This window comes from Furipterus horrens, unplaced genomic scaffold (genome assembly GCF_987537825.1).
Source record: "Furipterus horrens unplaced genomic scaffold, mFurHor1.1.pri manual_scaffold_2, whole genome shotgun sequence".
NCBI classification, from domain to species: domain Eukaryota; kingdom Metazoa; phylum Chordata; class Mammalia; order Chiroptera; family Furipteridae; genus Furipterus; species Furipterus horrens.
Genome location: NW_028327172.1, coordinates 58,187,871 through 58,206,453, shown reverse-complemented (window position 1 = coordinate 58,206,453; position 18,583 = coordinate 58,187,871).

The following is an 18,583-nucleotide window of genomic DNA, read 5'->3' as shown; positions in this document are numbered from 1 at the left end:
AGATTTATGAGCCTCTCCTCATTTTCCAAACTTTTTGTTTCCTCTTTCTGCACTGGTTGAGTGTTTGTTCCTTCCGTATGTTCTGATTCGTTGACTTGATTTCTGGTTTTCTTTCCCTCAACACTAGTTTCATATGTGGTTTTATTCATTTCAGCAGGACTAGCCTTCATTCCTTCCGCATCTTGTTTAAGATCTGCTGTTAGGTCTGTAAGCATTTTTGTAACCAAAGCTCTGAACTGTGCCTCAGAAAGATTTCCTATCTGCTCCTTCATTAGGTTAGATATTTGCTGTCTGGTCAGCTGTGTCACCGGGATCTCTATCATGATCTGTGCCATCCTGACAGTTTTGTGTTTACCTTTGCTTCTTGGGTGGGGCTGTCACACCTCCTATGCTATAGGGGATGGAACCCGATGCACTCATCGCTACCAGGCGACTCTTCTCACTACGCTGTGATATCTTCTGTGGGGGTGGGGGGTCGAAGATGGATTCTTGCCATTCACTCTCTGCTGAGAGACTGGGAGACTCCTCCTCTGTACCCAGACCCTCTGGGCCTCACAGTCCAAGATAATGGGGGTTTGCCTTCCCTGGCATTGGAATCGCAAGCTGACAGGTCTGGTCTGCAGCCAGGGGTGCTCCCCAGGTGCTTCTCTCCTCCCCTTAAATACAGGTGTCTGTGCTTACCGCCATCCTGCCGCCATCGCTGCTGCTGCCACTGCCAGCACAGCTTGACCTCTCCACCCTGACTTTGCCCCTCCTATCTGTCCGAACAAGCACCACTTCTTTATAACTTCATACATGGGACTTCCATTTATTTTCTGGAACTTCTGATTATTTCTGATTTTCCAGTAGTTGTATTCCTTCTTAGTTGTGGAGGGAAATGGAGCATGTCAGTCTAGGCCTCCATCTTAGCCAGAAGTCTCCTATGTGTGTTTGTCTCTGGTTGCTGAGTTTTAATTGAGATGCTTACACACCTACATTCGCTGTGATTATTGGTGTGCTTAGCTTTAAATCTACCATCTTGCTAATTGTTTTTTCATTTGTCCCAATTGTTCCTTTCCGTTGTTCTTGTCTTCTTTAGCTTACTGAGGTTTTTGTTGTTGTTTTTTTTTCTTTCTAAATTGTTGTTCTATTACAGTTGTCCCAATTCCCCCCCTTTCCTTCCCTCCACCCATCCCACTCCCGACTCCCCACCCTGTTGTCCATATCCATGAGTTGTTTTTCTGTTTTTTAATAATTTGGGTTTTTCTCCCTGTTGGTTTAATAGCTTTAATTCTGTTTTGTTACTTCAGTTGTTGTTTAGAGTGCGTAGTATTCACCTGTAATTTACCATAGTCTACATTTAAGTGATGTTATGCTACTTCACCTGCAGAAAGGCAACTTATAACAGTATGTTGCCATTTTTCCTTTCCAGCCACTGTTACACTGTTGCCACACTATTACTTTTGCATATGCTTTAAGCTCCACAATATGTTATCACTTTTGCTTCAAACATTTTATTTCTTAAATATATTTAAATAATATATTTCAATTATCATTATATTTACCTCTTAGTTACTATTTCTAGTGATCATCATTTCTTGTGTGGATCCAGATTTGCATGTGATTTCACTGTCCTTCTGCTTCAAGAATTTCATTTAAGATTCCCTGTCACCACAGGGAAATGGTTGCCTGGGTTCCCTGCTTCCTGCAGCCTGACCTGAACATGCTCTCCAGGTAGAAAGCTGGGACACCGATAGGGCCAAGCTCATTTACTCCTTGTCTTCTATAGGCTGCTCTCCTTCATCAACAGATGATCGGATTCAGCACATTTCATTTTCTTAGTTACAAGGTTAAATCTAGTTCATGTTACTCTGTCTTGTTTGGAAGAGGAATCTGTAAATTCCAGGATCTTTAAAAAAAATTTTTGTTTTATCCTTACCTGAGGACATTTTTAAATTGCTTTTTTAGTGAGAGAGGAAGGGAGAGAGAGAAACATTGATGTGAGAGAGAAAGAGCAATCAGCTGCCTTTTTGTATGCACCCTGACTGGGGATCAAACCCACAACCTGGGAGTGTGCCCTGATCAGGAAACAAACCCATGACCTTTTTGTCCATGGGCCAACACTCCGACCAATGAGCCATGCCAGCTGGCTCCCACTCCTTTTAAACATTATATGGCCTCTCATTTCTCAGCTTAGAAATTATCTCCTTCCTGAAATCCAAGGCAAGGTTAAGCACACTTCTTACATGCTGTTCTAACAGTGTTATAACCCCTTTTATATACTTAACACCATATAACACTATATATATGTATAACACTATATATATGTAACAGAGAGTAGTGTTATATTATGTTTTATATATACTCTCTTTGCACTATATGCACCATTTGCCTTCTTTCTCTTTCACCAGCTATTAGTTTCTTGAGCTTAGAGATTGTTCTTATTCATCCCACATCCTCAGGCCTACTCAGAATAAGCCCTCATTAAATATTTATTGAATGAAAGCTTGAATAAAAACATTGGTTAGCAGATGCTTCTTTTTCTCATACAGAAGAGAGTTGACTACATCACTATAAATTCCAATTCCAAAGCAGCACCTTCGATAAAAACTACCTAGTCTCTGAGGCCCCTGCAGCACTAAGCATGGGGCTGAACCCGGGCAAAGTCAGGATCTACCAGTCATGAGTGAGAAGTCACGTGGCTACAGGAGGACAGCCAAGGGCTTCTGCTACTCCAGATGTGTGTCCTTAGAGGCACCTGCATTCTTTGCTCGGAAGAGAATGTTTTAAACTTTCTAAGGAAGGGTTTTAAACAATGTTTTGGACTAGTTTCATGACAGCATCTAACTTATATGACTGTAAATATTTGCAGACCACAATAAACTCCACTTCCACACTGAGATGCTTCATGCAGTGTGTTGCTTCAGATAGTAATCACATTGCATGAGGGATACAGGATTTTTGGCCTCAAAAGTGGAAAATAACATACTGGTAAACCTGTCATTCACCCCCACAGTGTACACCTTCTAAAGAGGGGAATTCTACTCTTTCTGGGATCACCTTCACATTTATTATACTTAAAAATTGCAGTATTTTTAAATATATAATTTCCCTATTTATTTTCACCCTGTTGATAAAGGGCAAATCTCAATTGCCCTGTCGTGTTCTTATTAGACATGTCATTCAAGTTTTCTGAGTCTCAATTTTCTCCTCTGAAGGAAAAAGATAATGCTGTCTACCTGACATAGATCTCTTCCACTCTTAAAATTAAGAAACAAAAATTCTTTATACACTACAAAGCACTGAGTATAGTTTCACTATAAGGTTTGTGACATAAGGAAATTTGGTGGCTACTCATCTTTTTATCCCAATAATCTTATATACATCGTGGCTGAAACATGTCACACTTGGTACATATTTTAAAGGAACAGAGAAAAGAGAGAGGAAGGAGAAGGGAAGGGACAGAGGAGAAAAGAAAATGAGGAAGGAAAAGAGGGGGAGATGGAAGGAAAGAGAAAGGGAAGGAGGGGAGAATGGAGAAAAAATAAGGGAGGCTGGAGAGACAGAAATGAAAGAAGAAAGGAGGGAAGAAAGAAGGGGGGGTCATGGCTATTATGTGGTTGTTGACTAATTTTTACTTTGGTACATGATAACAACAGATCATTGCTATAGCTGTTCTCCTCCTAGGTAAAAAAAACCAACTAATATTAATTGAATTTCAGACATGATGGCCTTATGTTGGGATATTGGAAGTAGTGGTATTTGCTATTTTATGAATATTAGTATTAACATTTATGCCTTTAAGGGTGAAACCAAAAGGAAAGGATGACATTACCACATGTTGTAGTTAAATGGAAACCCTAGCAAAAGGTTAATTCATCAAGTGGATTGCCCTTTTCTCTACTTTTCAGAGTATTTATTCAGGAAACAGCAGGGTACTTTTAAAATCTTCTGAGATTCTGACATTTGAGTTAGAAGTAATTTCTTCATTTATTTTGCCCTTAAGCATAAACTTAACTCATTAGTGGGGGCACATAAACAATCAGCACAAGAGAATAAAAGGTATCTGGATATTGCTCTGATAAGCAAAAACTAATTTTCTCTGTGTGTATGTGTGGAGGAGGGTTTGGGACTTTGGGCAGCCTAAAGCAGGTAAGTTTTTAAAAGGTGGTAATATGATTTTTCATGCAAACCAATAATTGTGGAGCTGTATCAGGAAGAGGTGACTTGGAGTCACAGATGCATTTACTGATCGCTGTAATAATCATTGCCATCCTTAAGTATCTGCTCTGAGCAAGTCACTTCACAGATGCCATGTCATTTAATTCTCATGGTAACACTGTGAATTTAGCATTTGTATCTCAGTTTTGGAATTAAGGAATCAAAGCCTCAGAGAAAATAGTTAAGTTTTCCAAAGACTTTAGCTGGTGCTTCTTCTCATTATGCTCACCACCCCTGAATTGAAAATCAGAAAGATCCAAAAGGAAACATCTCAAGAAAACAAAACAAAAAAGAGCTAAGGGTAAATACTCACCACTCTCATTCTAAATGAGATAGATGCAGGACATTGCTGTAAATTCTTTACTAATGCATTTTAATTAATCCCCTGACAATAGCACACTTGTGATGAGGATACTGCTCTTCTTATTTGACTGATGAGAAAGGAAAGATTTAGGAGGTGAAATTGCCCAATTCCCTAGCAAGTGACAGAATATGTACTTGAATTCAAAGTGCACATGCCTCTGCCCCATTTCTATGTCACACTGACCTTCACCGCTTCACAAACACTTGCAGAGCACCTGCTAAGTGAAAACACTTTGCAAGTGCAGGGCACTTAAACGGATGCAAAGGTAAACAAGACATAGCTTTGAACTCAAGGAGCGAACTCCAATCACTAAGAAAATACCTGAGCTCAAGGAACATCTATGAAGAAATGTGAGATGGTTTGCAAAATAGTCTTTGAGGTCATAAGCTGGAACATTAACTGGGCCCTTTTCCAAATGGGTTAATCTCTGATAGAAAGTGGGCTTTGGAAGCACAGCAGTGGAAGAGGAACTTATTGTCACAGTGCATCCATGGCAAAGGGGACATTCCCTCCACTCCACCAGGCAACAGAATTTGAGAGGTGAAGACAAGTCTTCCTATATGAGCTCAGATAATCCTATCATAACTCTGTAAGTGGGAATTTATTCCCCTTATTCAAGTAAGGAAACTAAGGTTTATAAAGGTCAAGGATCACCTTGCGTCACACAGGCAGTGAATGGTAGAGACAGAATTTGTCTACCTTACTGCAAAGATCTAATTTACCCAACTGCACCACAGTTTCTGCCTTATGATCACAAATGTGTGTGCATACATGTGTGTACATGCGTATATTATGTGCATATATGAAAAATGAACATTTCCTATTGATTCTGAAACCCAATTTTTCAAAATTTCTTCTAAATTAATTGAGGCGTAATTACCAAAAAATTGTAAAATATTTAAAATGTATAACAAGATGATTTGATATATGTATACATTGTGAAAGTATTCGCCCCATTGAGTTAATTAACACATACATAACCTCACATATTTTACCTTTCTTTGGTGTAAGAACATTTAAGTTCTACTCTCCCAGCAAATTTTAAGTATACAATACAGTGTTATCAATTATAGTGAGGCTTTATGTTTGCCTTTCTTTTCTCCTAGTTGTCTCCCCAAGATCTTATTTTTAACCTGTAGTCATAGAGGAACCAATATTTCATGATGATGTAGGATCAGTGCTGCAGGCTACTCCAGAGTCTCAGCCTTTTGGAGCAAAGAGGCTGTGTTCCCTTTCCTCCCAAGCATGTGCACACAGGGTGGCTGGCGGGAATGGACTAGGGGGATGGGGGTGGATAGGTGTGACAGGGTGGTAGCAATGGTGAAGTCCTGAACTAAGGAGAGCTGAGAGAGCCTGCTTTTGGTGATAGCTCATCCCTCCCACTGGGAACACTGAAAAAAACAGAAAAGAATGAAACACCTGCCTTAAAAATTCATTAAATCTAGCTTCATGATATCCGAGATCCCAGTATTCCAAAAAGGTAAAAGTGAGTTCAGTTTAATTGGTATAGGTCATAAGTGTGAGAGACCAGTATGTATGATAAAAATTCTTGTTAGTAGGATGTGGAAACAAAATGTTTAAGGAACAAGAGGCTTCTGGACTTCTATGGTATGCCTTGGAGCCTCACAGTCTTGCTACCTATCCTCCTATGTTGATTTATGCCTTCCCTTTATTCTTACTCCCAACCACTTGGTGGAGGTCTGCATGCTCACCCCATGCATTTCTGCATGTAACAAACTCAATAAAAACCCTAACTGAGGAAGGAGTGATCAGTGATCTCCTATGAGAGACACTCACCCATCTCTCTCCTCAGACAATATGTTTCCGAGTCAGTTCTTTCATCCGCGCCCAGGGAGCTGTGGGACACAGAACCTCTCAAGTGGCACACTGAACAGGGATCAGCGAGAGGGACTCACTGGGGAACCTAACGCATTAAGTACTTAGCTTTCAAAGGCTTACTTCAAATGCCAACTCATCCCACAAAAGTCTCTCATTACCCTCCCCTCGCTAACAGTGGGAATTTATTTTTTCTACAAATATTTAGTGAGCAGCTACCATGCACCAAAAATAGTGTTAGGTATAATTGTTCATTCCTTTATCTGTATTTCCACTTTGTAATGTTCATCAGTGATCATTTTGTACTACCATTATTTTTCTAAACACCTGTATTACAAAGTAACATTGACAGTCTCTTATCTGATCAGTATTCTTAACTTTCAGCAGTCTGGGCATAGAGTAAGTATATAGTAAATGTTTGTTTAATGAATACACTCAAAAGACCAATAATTTCAAGTGGAGATGATCTTGGTTACTTATGGGGCAAAAGAAAACAAAGGCTGAGTTGGTAAGTCTGTGAGTCCCAGTGGATAGTTCTACACCCACATGAAGTCTTACATGCCCCTGGAGGGAACCAGTAAATTAACATCATAAGAGGCATATTACTGTACTAATAAAAGTAGTACTTTCTTCCTATTAAGTTACTCAATTGCAGAATAGCCTGTGTCTAGAAATAATTCATTTTAATTAAGGGAAGTTTAATGCATTCATCTACCTGGAGTGATCTAGCAGGGTTTTCCACATTTATTTGACATGAACCAATCACTTTTAATATTGGTATCTATCACCCTACAATCAGGAAGGCTTTATGGGGGAAATGACAATTATGTTAGGCCTTACGTGAAGGAAGAGGAGAGAGTTCAAATCAGAAGGTCCCACACCTCTACCCATCCAGACTCTGTTCACAATATGCTTCATGCATCGCTGAGAGGGGGCCACCATTGACCCACGGCCCACACTTGACTCCTGGTATGGAGTTCATCATCCATGGCTGTAAGTGGAGATATTCAAACAATGAAAGCCTCTCCACCAGCCCCTTCTGCTGTCACAATTGCTAGCTTCACGTCTCCATCCTCAGGTCTTGTCCAGCCACATTTCTCTCACACCTCTGTTACTAAAGCCCCAAATCTATGTTCCTGATTGAAATGTTGTTATTGCATTCCCTAAAATATTTTTTAAAAAATCGCAAAATGTTACTAAAGTATTGCCAGTTAAAATGTAGTGGAAAAGTGTCTCTGAAACAGAGAGATCACTTGCCTAGGGCCAACTCAGCCACCAACAAGCTGTGTGCCTTTAGGAAAGTCAGCTTACCTTCCTGGGCCTCATCTGAAAAATGAGAAGACTGACCTGCACAATCTCTCAAGAATTTTCCAACTTTAAATCTAAATAACTAAGTAGTATTAGTTTTCCTGTAGCCTCAGTGCCAGCTGAAACAATATAAGGATGCTTGAGTACCCAAGAGAGTTGCTAAGTTATTGTGGATGGGCCTAAGTAAGGATTATGAGAAGCCGAGGGAGCTGGTACATGCAGCCTGTGTCTAGGGACGCTGAGAAGTTGGTCTTTATTACACGGGATGAGCCAAGGGTGGGCATCCTCACAGGGCTCCTCCAGCCAGCCTGTAAAGGAGGACGCATGCATCCATGCTGGGCTGACTGCAGCGCTGAGCCACACAGCTGCGTCTAACACGCGGCCTTCCTTTACATGCCTCATCCATCTCCCCAGGGAGCCCTGTCTGGCCTAGCTTGATCCATTCTGGAACAGCAGCAGTGAATGGTAATAGCAGCAGTGGGTGTGCAGAGGATTTGCTCAGAAGAAAGGAGGTAAGTGACATGATGGCATGTGTACGTACATGTGAATGACAAAGTGCAAACGGATTTGGGCTATACTCTCAGATGTTATTCTGCATGTTTCTTACCTATCCCAGGATGCTTATAAAGAGCAATTTTATTGCTCCGAAGAAGGCTTCCCATGAAAAAATACAACTTCAGTATGAATATATAATGTACTTATGACTAGAGAATATTGCTGTAATATCCATTACTGTCTGCTCCTAGACTCTGAGCTACTTGCAGATGGGGATTATGTGAATACATGGTCATGTCTCAGCACCCACAAGACAGTACTGATGGAGCGGGTCTTCAGTAGAGTCTAGAGAAACATGAAACGTTGAGAATCATTTTTGTTTTAAGGCTACTGGATTATAAATAATATTCTCTCTCTTTAAAAGTGCCCATAATATTATCTTTTGGTTTTTATCTAGAATTGGGTTGCCTGAAATGTTGTACTTGAGTTGTCTAAATGAAATCTCCTTCTTTGCCTAAATAGCTAATGCATTTGCTCACGTCTTAACCATAAAAGGTACAGGGTACAACGCAGCATCCAATCTGAGAAGATGTCCAGATTTCTCTGGGGTAGTCCTGAAAATCAGATTATTTTAAAAAATTAGTTATACAGGGGGTATATGGAAAATCTCTGTACCTTCCCCTCAATTTTTCTGTGAACCTAAAACTGCTCTAAAAAATTGTCTTAATTTAAAAAAAAACTTTTAAAATCAATCCCTCTGAAGACTAGTTTATAAAAAATGAAAACCATTGTGAAAGATCACTTTATCTGATCGTGTGTTCTTAAAATAAATTACAAATTATAAAGTTCTTCTGAATCCAGCCTCCCCAGTTATACACAGTTTTTATAACCTGATGAAATAAGTTGAACCTTATGGTACATCACTTTTGTAGTTATAAAGATTGCTTAATATATGTTTAAATGTAATTAAATCTAATTTAAATTTAAAAACATAAAATAAAAAAGTAAAATAAATGTCAAGACAAATTGCCTAAAAAATTTTAAGAGAGAAAAAGTAGATCATAGAAGTAAAACATATGGCTATAAAACAATTCTCCTCATTTATTAAAATGCAATCAATGTGGTACTTATTAGAAACTTTAAAATGGGGACGTTCTTAAATTTTGTTTTTTTTGTAAAATCTAAAATTTGCAAAGAATAGGACCACAAAGAGTTGCAAAGACACTCAATTTCTTAATATAAAAATAAAACAATTTTGAATTCTGTAACATATTAAAAACTGCCATCTCTACCTATCCAATTCCTCCTACAGAGACAACCACTGTTAACGTGGCAGGCTTCCTTCCAGGCTTTTTTTCTACACTGGTATAAATTTATCATTAGCTAGTTGGGTAGTTTAAGACATAATGCCATAGCACTATATTGTAACCTGCTCTTTTAACAACATATATGCAGGGGCATATTTTCATCTATGTAGGTATGTGTCATTCTTATTAAACGCCCCACACTTGTCCCTGCTGTGTGTACAGCACAGTTACTTAAGCCAGTCTGAATGGTAGTGGAATTTTAGGTGATCACATCAGCCCTTGACTCTCTTTTTGCCACTCTTTTGCTGTGCTGTGCTGTGCAGCCTCAGACAAGTTATTTAACTTTTTCAAATAGTCATTAAATAATCATTTCAAATCATCCTTTGGAAAATTATTTTAGGTATAATTTTAATTGATTTTAATTTTTTAAATATCAAATGAATAATAATCCCACCAAAATCTTTAAAGACAAGGACCAGATTCTAAGCATCCTTGGACCACATGCCCCTGAAGAGAATGTAATAGAACGTGTGATATGGTTTGGTTTTCTCTCTTTTTTTTTTTTTTTGACATTTTCTCCTGTTTTATTCTCTTTTTATGTATATTTTATTGATTATATTGTTACAATAGTTCCAATTTTTTCCCCTTTGCTCCCCTCTGCCTAGCACCCCCCCTTCCCTGACAATCCCCTCCCCAAGTCCATGCCCATGGCTCACCCTTTCATATATTCTTCTTCTTTTTTTTAAAATAATTAATTAATTAGTTAAATATTTTAACAATAAAAAATAACAATCCCTCCCTCTCAGACTTAAGACCCTTTACAATCTTATAAAGGACAATGGACAAAGGTCTCGAGCTCCTCTAGCTGCTTCAAGCTGGACATGGTCGTTGTCCTACCTACCCTTGGGTCAAGAAATCCCTAATAAGAGTGGGGATGTGGAGGGGAGGGTGGCCTTCCTACAAGGGGAAGGATCATGCAGACCCCATGTTGGTTGGCTGTCTCTGGACAACGGCATGCTTGGTTTAACAGGCTGGCATCCTTGTTGTATTCTGGGGCAACAGGGTTAAAGGACATCATTCAATCCGTAACCACTAGATGACAAAAGACAGGTATTAATTTTTCAATGTCCCACATTAGGGAAAAGAAGGGCTTCTTTGGAGGAAGGTATGCCAGGTACATCTCACCTGTCCAAAACCCTTTTGCCCATCATACTTAGTTTGGACTGAGGGAAATATTTTAGGTTTCCCCCCTCTCAGGCCTCTGGGCTCTTTCTGTCCAAGCCATTAGGATAGAAAAGAGAAACCAGTTTTAAAGTGAAGCCCACAGACCACCCCGTTCTTCACCAACCCAGCCACTTAGTTCAGCCAAACCGTTGAGTCTCAGGAGGCAGCAATGCAGACAGGATTAAGTGAGGCCTATACGTACAATCACTCAAGTAATGAGATCGTAGTACTGAAAGAAAGAAGGAACTTCTACCATTTGCAGCAACATGATTGGAACTAGAGAGAATTATGCTTAGCGAAATAAGCCAGACAACAAAAGAAAATTACCTTATGCTATCACCTGTTACAGGAAACTAATGAACAACACAAGCAAATGAGCAAAATTGAACCAGAGGTATGTAAACAAGGAATAAACTAACAGTAACAAAGGGGGAGATGGGAGGGAGAGAAGGGGTAAGAAGGGGAAGGGTCTAGTCAAAGAGCATGTATAAATGACCCATGGACATGGACAATTGGTTTTCTCTTGATGTGAGGCCCTCTCAGTATGTCTGCTGTTTTTCCTGTAAGTCTGAAGAGAAAGGGCACCACATAAGAGGAGAAGGTATATGCAGCTTCTTGCAGCCTGGTGCTGCGTGCTGGGGTGGAGGGCCTGTCTGCTCATCCCTGAGAGGGGATCCAGAACAGGGAGGCATTTAGCAGGAAGTGGTATTAAGAAATCTGTTGTTCCAGAGGCTGCTGGCCACCAGGTGCCATAGGGCTGCTTCCCTGTTGTGAATGCCTCAAACTCCAGGCAAGCCAGTACATAGTCAAATATCAGAACAGAAAAGCCTTCAAAGTCAAACAGAAATTATATTTGAACTAGCCATAGTATCAATCAGTCCCTTCTGTGAGCTTTGATGATTCACAGGAAATGCATGTGTTAAATTAACAAATATAGTAAGAACTTTTGACATCCGTAACCTTTTCTTTGGCTAGTACACAAAACACCTCTATAATTCTTGCTGTGTGTTTTAACTTTTGAGTGAGAATAAAAATGAAGTGTATATGTGTTCTCTGATTGAAGTTCTCCGTTTGCTGTAAGCAAAAGGAGCAGGGAAATAAAGAAGGAAAGGAGGGCCACTGGACAGTGTGTCGGAGCGGTGGGAGAGGGATGGTGGGGAGAATGCCAGCTGTGTGCCTTATTATATAACTAAACCATCAAGAAAACATGAACAAGAAGCCCTGCGTCTGCATGACCTTTTAGGGCTGCTCCTCAAGGCTACATTGTTCACTTTCTCCAAGTCCCAAATTCCAGGTTCCTCAGTTCAGATCTAATGTCCTCCCTTGGCCTATCAGATATGACCATGAACAGAGAAAATTTGTGAAGAGAGAGATCCAGGCTGCATGGTGATAACAGAAATCTCTTGGAGACATGGTTTGATGCCATCAGAAGAAAGGACAAACATGGAATGTGGCAGAAAGGCATCTTGGAGAGAAGTTTGTGCAGGGAGTTTCTCTACTGTCTGGGTAGGATGGCCCAGTCTGATTAGCTGCCCTGCCAGCACAGCCAATCGGCCTCCACAGGCCCCTCCTTGCCATCTCACAAACCTCCCTCAAACTTCTTTTAGTTCCTTTAATGAGCTTTTGCCCAGAAAAATCAGATACATCTCACTTGGATTCTGGTATCATGAGCCCTCCGTGAAAACTCCAGCAAACCCAGCCTGCATGCTCATGTATTAGATAAGCACTTAGATCCCATCCATGGGCCTCCTCCTCTCCCCACCCTTCTGTGTAAGCAGAGCTATAGCTAGATGTACAGTGTGTAGGCAAGCCCTGCCTGACTCACCTAGCTGCACCTGTAGGACAGATGAGCCTCAGCCTTCAAACTCTACTGGTTGCTCAGATCTCCTAAATTGGACAGTCCTAATTCTGGATTCAGAAGCAAGGGGAGCTGGGGACAGGCCACCTTACTATATTTTTTGTTTTCTTAACTTAGAGCCAATACATCTTGGTTGCAATTATGAGAACACAAACTCTGCAGTCTGCTTAGTCATGTTTCCTCAAGAGCCCCATCAAGGCCCTTAAAAACGCAATAGCACAGCCTGCTACACCCCACTCAAAACAGCACATATGGAGGATAGAGGTTCATCTCAGAACAAAGATCAATCCTCCATGACTACAGCAAATAAAGAAGCTGACTCATGATTCAGATCAGCCATACAATTGATGGGCCTTTTGAAAACAGAGAAGCAGAAGCAGAGATGTAACAAAATAATTAGTACTTGGGTACAGCTACTTCAGCATGATTTTGTAATAGAAATAACACATAGTGGCATTCGTTGTTGTTCATCCAAATCAATTCCTCCTTTCTGTGGTACTGATACCTTTGCTTTCCTTTGGGAGAGCCACTTCTTGCATACTTCCATTTCATCTTTCAGGTAAGGCTGATTTCACACAGAGGGCACAAGCGTGGAACGTGTGGTTCAGACTAGCCTAGTCACCCCATTCCATCCTGCTTGTCACAGTATTGTTTTAAAATGAGCAAAGGTCCCAAGGCAGGTCCCCCAGAACCAAGAAGCCACAAACTGAAGACTTCTAAGTGAGCTCTCTGAAAAGCAATCCTCCCAGCTGTTGGCTAGGAATGAGGTGATGTGAATGTGAAGCTTATGTGGTGTGTCTGTGCAGAACTGAGAACCAAACCAACTCCAAAAAAAGCAGAATTAAGAGAAGGGGCCAGGAAACATAATTTGAACCTTGCATCAAGCTGTACTTAGAAAAGAACTAACCATAAATTTTTCAGTTTACATCAAGCAATCCATTTTTCTTTAGCATGAGCTAATACTCCAATGGCAGGTGAGGAAGTCTTATCAAGATCGACATTTTTCAATTCAGGAAATATTGCCTCTGAAACACCTTCCCTACCAAAGCGTCTCTGCTCCCCATTTAAACTCATTCTTAAATAGCCAATAACCTTTCAACACCTCCATAAATTAATCTGCCACTTGATGAAGCATTTGAGTATATGTAGTGCATATATGAGGGCCTTTCAAATTAAATTAAAATCTGGATGTAGTGCCTCAGTTACAATTAGCATGTGTATGTGCTTGCAAGGAACACTGTAGTAGCTAGGGGGAAATCCATGAAAAGAGGAGTAACTGCTTATTGCACCTACATATGCACCTTCTTAAGAAAAAGTTGAACCCTCCAGTTTAGTCTTCTCACCCCTCATCTCATTTGCTCTGATCGCTGTAAATTGATTAGTGACATCACTTCTTCCATGTCATCATAACAGACTGGATTAGAAGACAAATAAGTGAGTTAGATGCTAACCTCATATGTAGCCCAGTGGGGAACCCACCCAGTCGTGTTACTTCTAGTAGCAAAAAGCTGACCCAATTAAATCCAGGAATCTGTATCAGGTGTGTCCTCCAGGCTGTTCTCAGATTCAGTTTTATATCCATTGAGCTCTAATGCTGCCTTTCATAAATGAAAGGCCCAAGACCAGCTAAACTGGCTGTGTCTTCCTCCTATTTTTTAAAGAAAGGAAATCTGGGGACTAGTAGCACAGTAGGGTTCTAGAACTAGAAAGGGGACTTCTTACCTAAGACAAAAGAAAGTCCTAAAATCAACAGAATGAACAAAGACAAATCTTTTGACCACAGCCAAGATCTAAGATGCGGGTGAGACACACAGGTTCCCACTAATAATCAAAATAGGCTGGTGTTACAGCTGGATTAATGGGCTGATTATACAGGGCTCAGTTATTTTTCTTTTAAAAAAGCAAGGAGATTTGCACTGTAAACATCTTCCTGCCCACCCTTGATTCTTATATTGTCCCCCTTTGGTATCATCTCAGGTCACCACCACCTGTTCATTTATTCAGCAAACATACATTGAGGTTTTCAATGTGCTAAGGCTTTGTCCTAAGCTCTGAGAAACAAGGATAGAAGGCAAAATTTAGTCTCTTCACAATCTCTCAGTCTACTGAAATACACACATAAATAATCACAGTAATGGGGACAAGTGCTGTATTAGGAATTTGTACAATATAAGAGGACTCATGGTCCCTGGAGAATTTGGGAGGGGCTTGAGAGAAGATAAGTCACCTAATTCAGTCCTGAAGAATAAGTAGATACTTTTAAAGAGCAGAGAGTGGAGAATAAAGCAGGCATCTGAAGGTGAGTGAATGTGCCCTGCATTAAAGACATAAGAATTTTGAGGAGAAATACATTTAAGAGCAAGAAAGAATTTCTATAGGGTTATAGAGAGTTTATGAGTTTTAGTCCACATACTCAAGTAGGCAAAAAATATAACATTTTTCTATGTATACATTCATTTTCTGTTTTGATTTATCATTTGGCCAGCTAGTAGAAATGAAATCTCATCAATTCAAAGTCTTTGCCTCGTATACTTTGGTTAGATATAAGTTTTGTAAGATTTGCATAATGCCAACCCATGGCAGAGAGAGGCACCTGGTTTTCTCTTACGCATTCTTCCATTTTTGGTCTCTGCAGGTCACCGCTGAGTCCTCTTCCTCCCCAAGCCCTCACTAGGCTGTCTCATCCCTCTCTCAGCTGTCCCTGCTCTCTCTCCAGTACGCAGGCAATGAGTGGCCACCCCAGATCACTCTGGAGCCTGAAGAACCACAGAGGGATTCTATACGGGCCTCTATCTGGATATCTTTCACTGCCTTTCCTACTCTATTCCTTCTGTAAAATGGAAGGTGATGGAAATTTGGGGTGTTTGTGGTTACCCAGATTCTGCTTTAGGATTGAGAGGCACAGGTCCTCTCACACTTAGATGGCCAAACACTTAGATGGCATCCTACTGTCCCCCAGGCCTTGGGGCTTTCATCCTGGTGGCAGAGATGGAATCAGACCAAGTCTTCTGTGTTGAAATGTAAAATCTGCTCTACTATACACAGGGCATCTTCCCTGGTGGAACTGACAAGAGATACTAGGCTAATTTATACTGGAAATCTTTGATGCGAGAGGCACTATGCCAGGCTCTTGACATTTAATATTTCTAATTCTCACCAGTGCTCATTCCTAATGCAACTCCCAGCAGTCCTTGGCTACAGGGGAAAGCAAAATAAACACATGTAGCTAATTTTTCATAATATAAAATATTTCCAATTTAGAGGTTACATTTTTCTCCTGGGATTATATGCTTTTTACTTTTTGTGATTAAAGCTCTTTTCCTTTATGAAATGATGGTGAAAGTAGACGGCATTCATTTTTAGAAAATATCTTTATATTTCAAAGGAAATAGCCAAACCTCTCTCAGTCCTCCATTGCAGTGATATTATTGTTATATAAAATACATAAATGCAAGAACCAGGGGCTCACCTATCCACAAAGAAAAAGGGGAAGAGGGGGAGGAGGCCCTGGAGACCCCGCATTGTGTTACCAGGGCTGACCGTTAAAATAGTAGAGAAGGATGGAGAAGGGTAAGACATTGATGGACAGGACACCATGTTCTCAGTGCTGCGATAGCACCTGTATATTCATTATCTTAATTCATTTTTCAAAAACTTTTAAGGAAGGTAGTATTACCTTTGTTTTATAGACAAGTAAACTAACAATCAAAAGTTAAAATGAGTTGGTTAAGGTGACACAGCTGATAGTGACAAAGCCATAACTTCTCTTCAAAACAAGAGTTTTTATTTTTCTCCCCTGAACATTGTGACACTGTCAAGAGCAATACGTTAAGTTTCAATAGCTTGTAAACACTGAAGAAAGAAATTAAGGAAGATAAAAATAAATGGAAGCATATATCATGTTCATGGATTGGAAGAATTAGTATCATTAAAATGTGCATACTACCCAAAGCAATCTATAGATTCAAAACATCCCCTATTAAAATACCAATAACATATCTCACAGGTTTAGAACAAATATTTCAAAAATTTATATGGAACCAAAAATGACCGTGAATAGCCTCAGCAATCTTGAGAAAGAAGAGCAAAGTAGGAGGCATCACAATACCTGATATCAAACTATATTACAAGGCCAATGTAATCAAAATAGCCTGGTACTGGCATAAAAACAGATACATAGATCAATGGAACAATATAGAGAGTCCAGAAATAAACCCAAGTCCTTGTGGTCAATTAATATTTGACAAATGGGGCAGAAGCATAAAATAGAGTAAAAATAGCCTCTTCAACAAATGGGAGAACTGAAATGATACTTGCGAAAGAAAGAAAGAAAGAAAGAAAGAAAGAAAGAAAGAAAGAAAGAAAGGAATTAGACCATCAACATACACTATACACCAGAATAAACTCAAAATGTATAAAAGACTTAAACATAAGCTGTGACACCATAAAAGTCCTAGAGGAAAAAACAGGCAGTAAAATTTCAGATATCCCACACAGCAAAATTCTTGCCAACACGTCCTCTAGGGTAAGGGAAATAAAGGAAAGAATAAACAAATGGGACTACATCAAATTAAAAAGCTTCTGCATAGCTAAAGAAAACATCATAAAAATGAAAAGGGAACCATCCACATGGGAAAACATATTTGCCAATGATACATTGGACAAGGGTTTGATCTCCAAAATACATAAAGAACTCATACAACTCAACACCAGGAAGACAAAAAAATCCAATTAAAAAATGGGCAAAGAACCTGAATAGATACTTTTCCAAGGAGGACATACAGAGGGCCCATAGACATATGAAAGGATGTTCAACATCATGAGCCACCAGAGAGATGCAAATTAAAACTGTAGTGCGATATCACTTCACACTGGTCAGAATGGCCATCATAATCAAATCAACAAACAACAAGTGCTGGCGAGGATGTGGAGGAACGGGAACCCTACTGCACTGTTGGTGGGAATGCAGACTGGTGCAGCCACTATGGAAAACAGTATGTAATTTCCTCAAAAAACTAAAAGTGAAATTGCTTTTTGATCCAATGATTCCACTGCTGACATTATACCCTAAGAATCCTGAAACACCAATTCAAAAGAACGTATGCACCCCTATGTTCAGAGCAGCACTACTTACAATAGCCAAGTGCTGGCAATGACCTAAGTGCCCATCAGTGGGTGAATGAATCAAAAAACTGCCACATTTACACAATGGAATACTATGTAGCAGAAAGAAAGAAGGAACTCCCACCTTTCACAACAGCATGGATAGAACTGGAGAGTATTATGCTAAGTGAAATAAGCCAGGTGGCAAAAGAAAAATACCATATGATCTCACCTAATACAGGAACCTAATGAACAAAAGAAACAAACAAAACAGAACCAGAAGCATGTAAACAAGGAACAGATTGAGAGGGACCAGAGGGGAGTGGGGAGCGGGGTAAATGGGGAAAGAAGGGGAAGGGCCTAATCAAGGAACATGTATAAATGACCCAAGGACATGGACAACAGTGTGGGGATTGACTGCCAGGGGTGGGGGGGCGGGGCAAGAGCGAGCAATGGGGGAAAAGTGGGACAATTGTAAAAATACAATAATTTTTAAAAGGCAAAAAAAAAGTTTTAAGAGTCTGGCTGGATGGCATGCCACCAGGTTTGTGCATTGCTGCAGTATGTGACAAGAACACTAAGATATAACCCTGCGGGATGCTTTTTAAAATCCTATGGGACTCACTTTGGGTTGAGGACATTGAATAGCTTTGTAAAATCCCATCAATTATAATTTACCTTGCTTTTTTGACACCAGTGTTGCTAGTTGTCTTTTAATTCCAAGAATGGGTCCTTAATTGGATCTTTCCTTGCCACTGCCATAGTCAATTAAAGGGAATGTTTCATAGAAAAAAGTCACCAATTAGAATGCACAGTAGCACAGACTATTTCTAGGTATTACATACCACAAATAAATTCCATCCTAATTGTTCATAATTACAGTTTAGG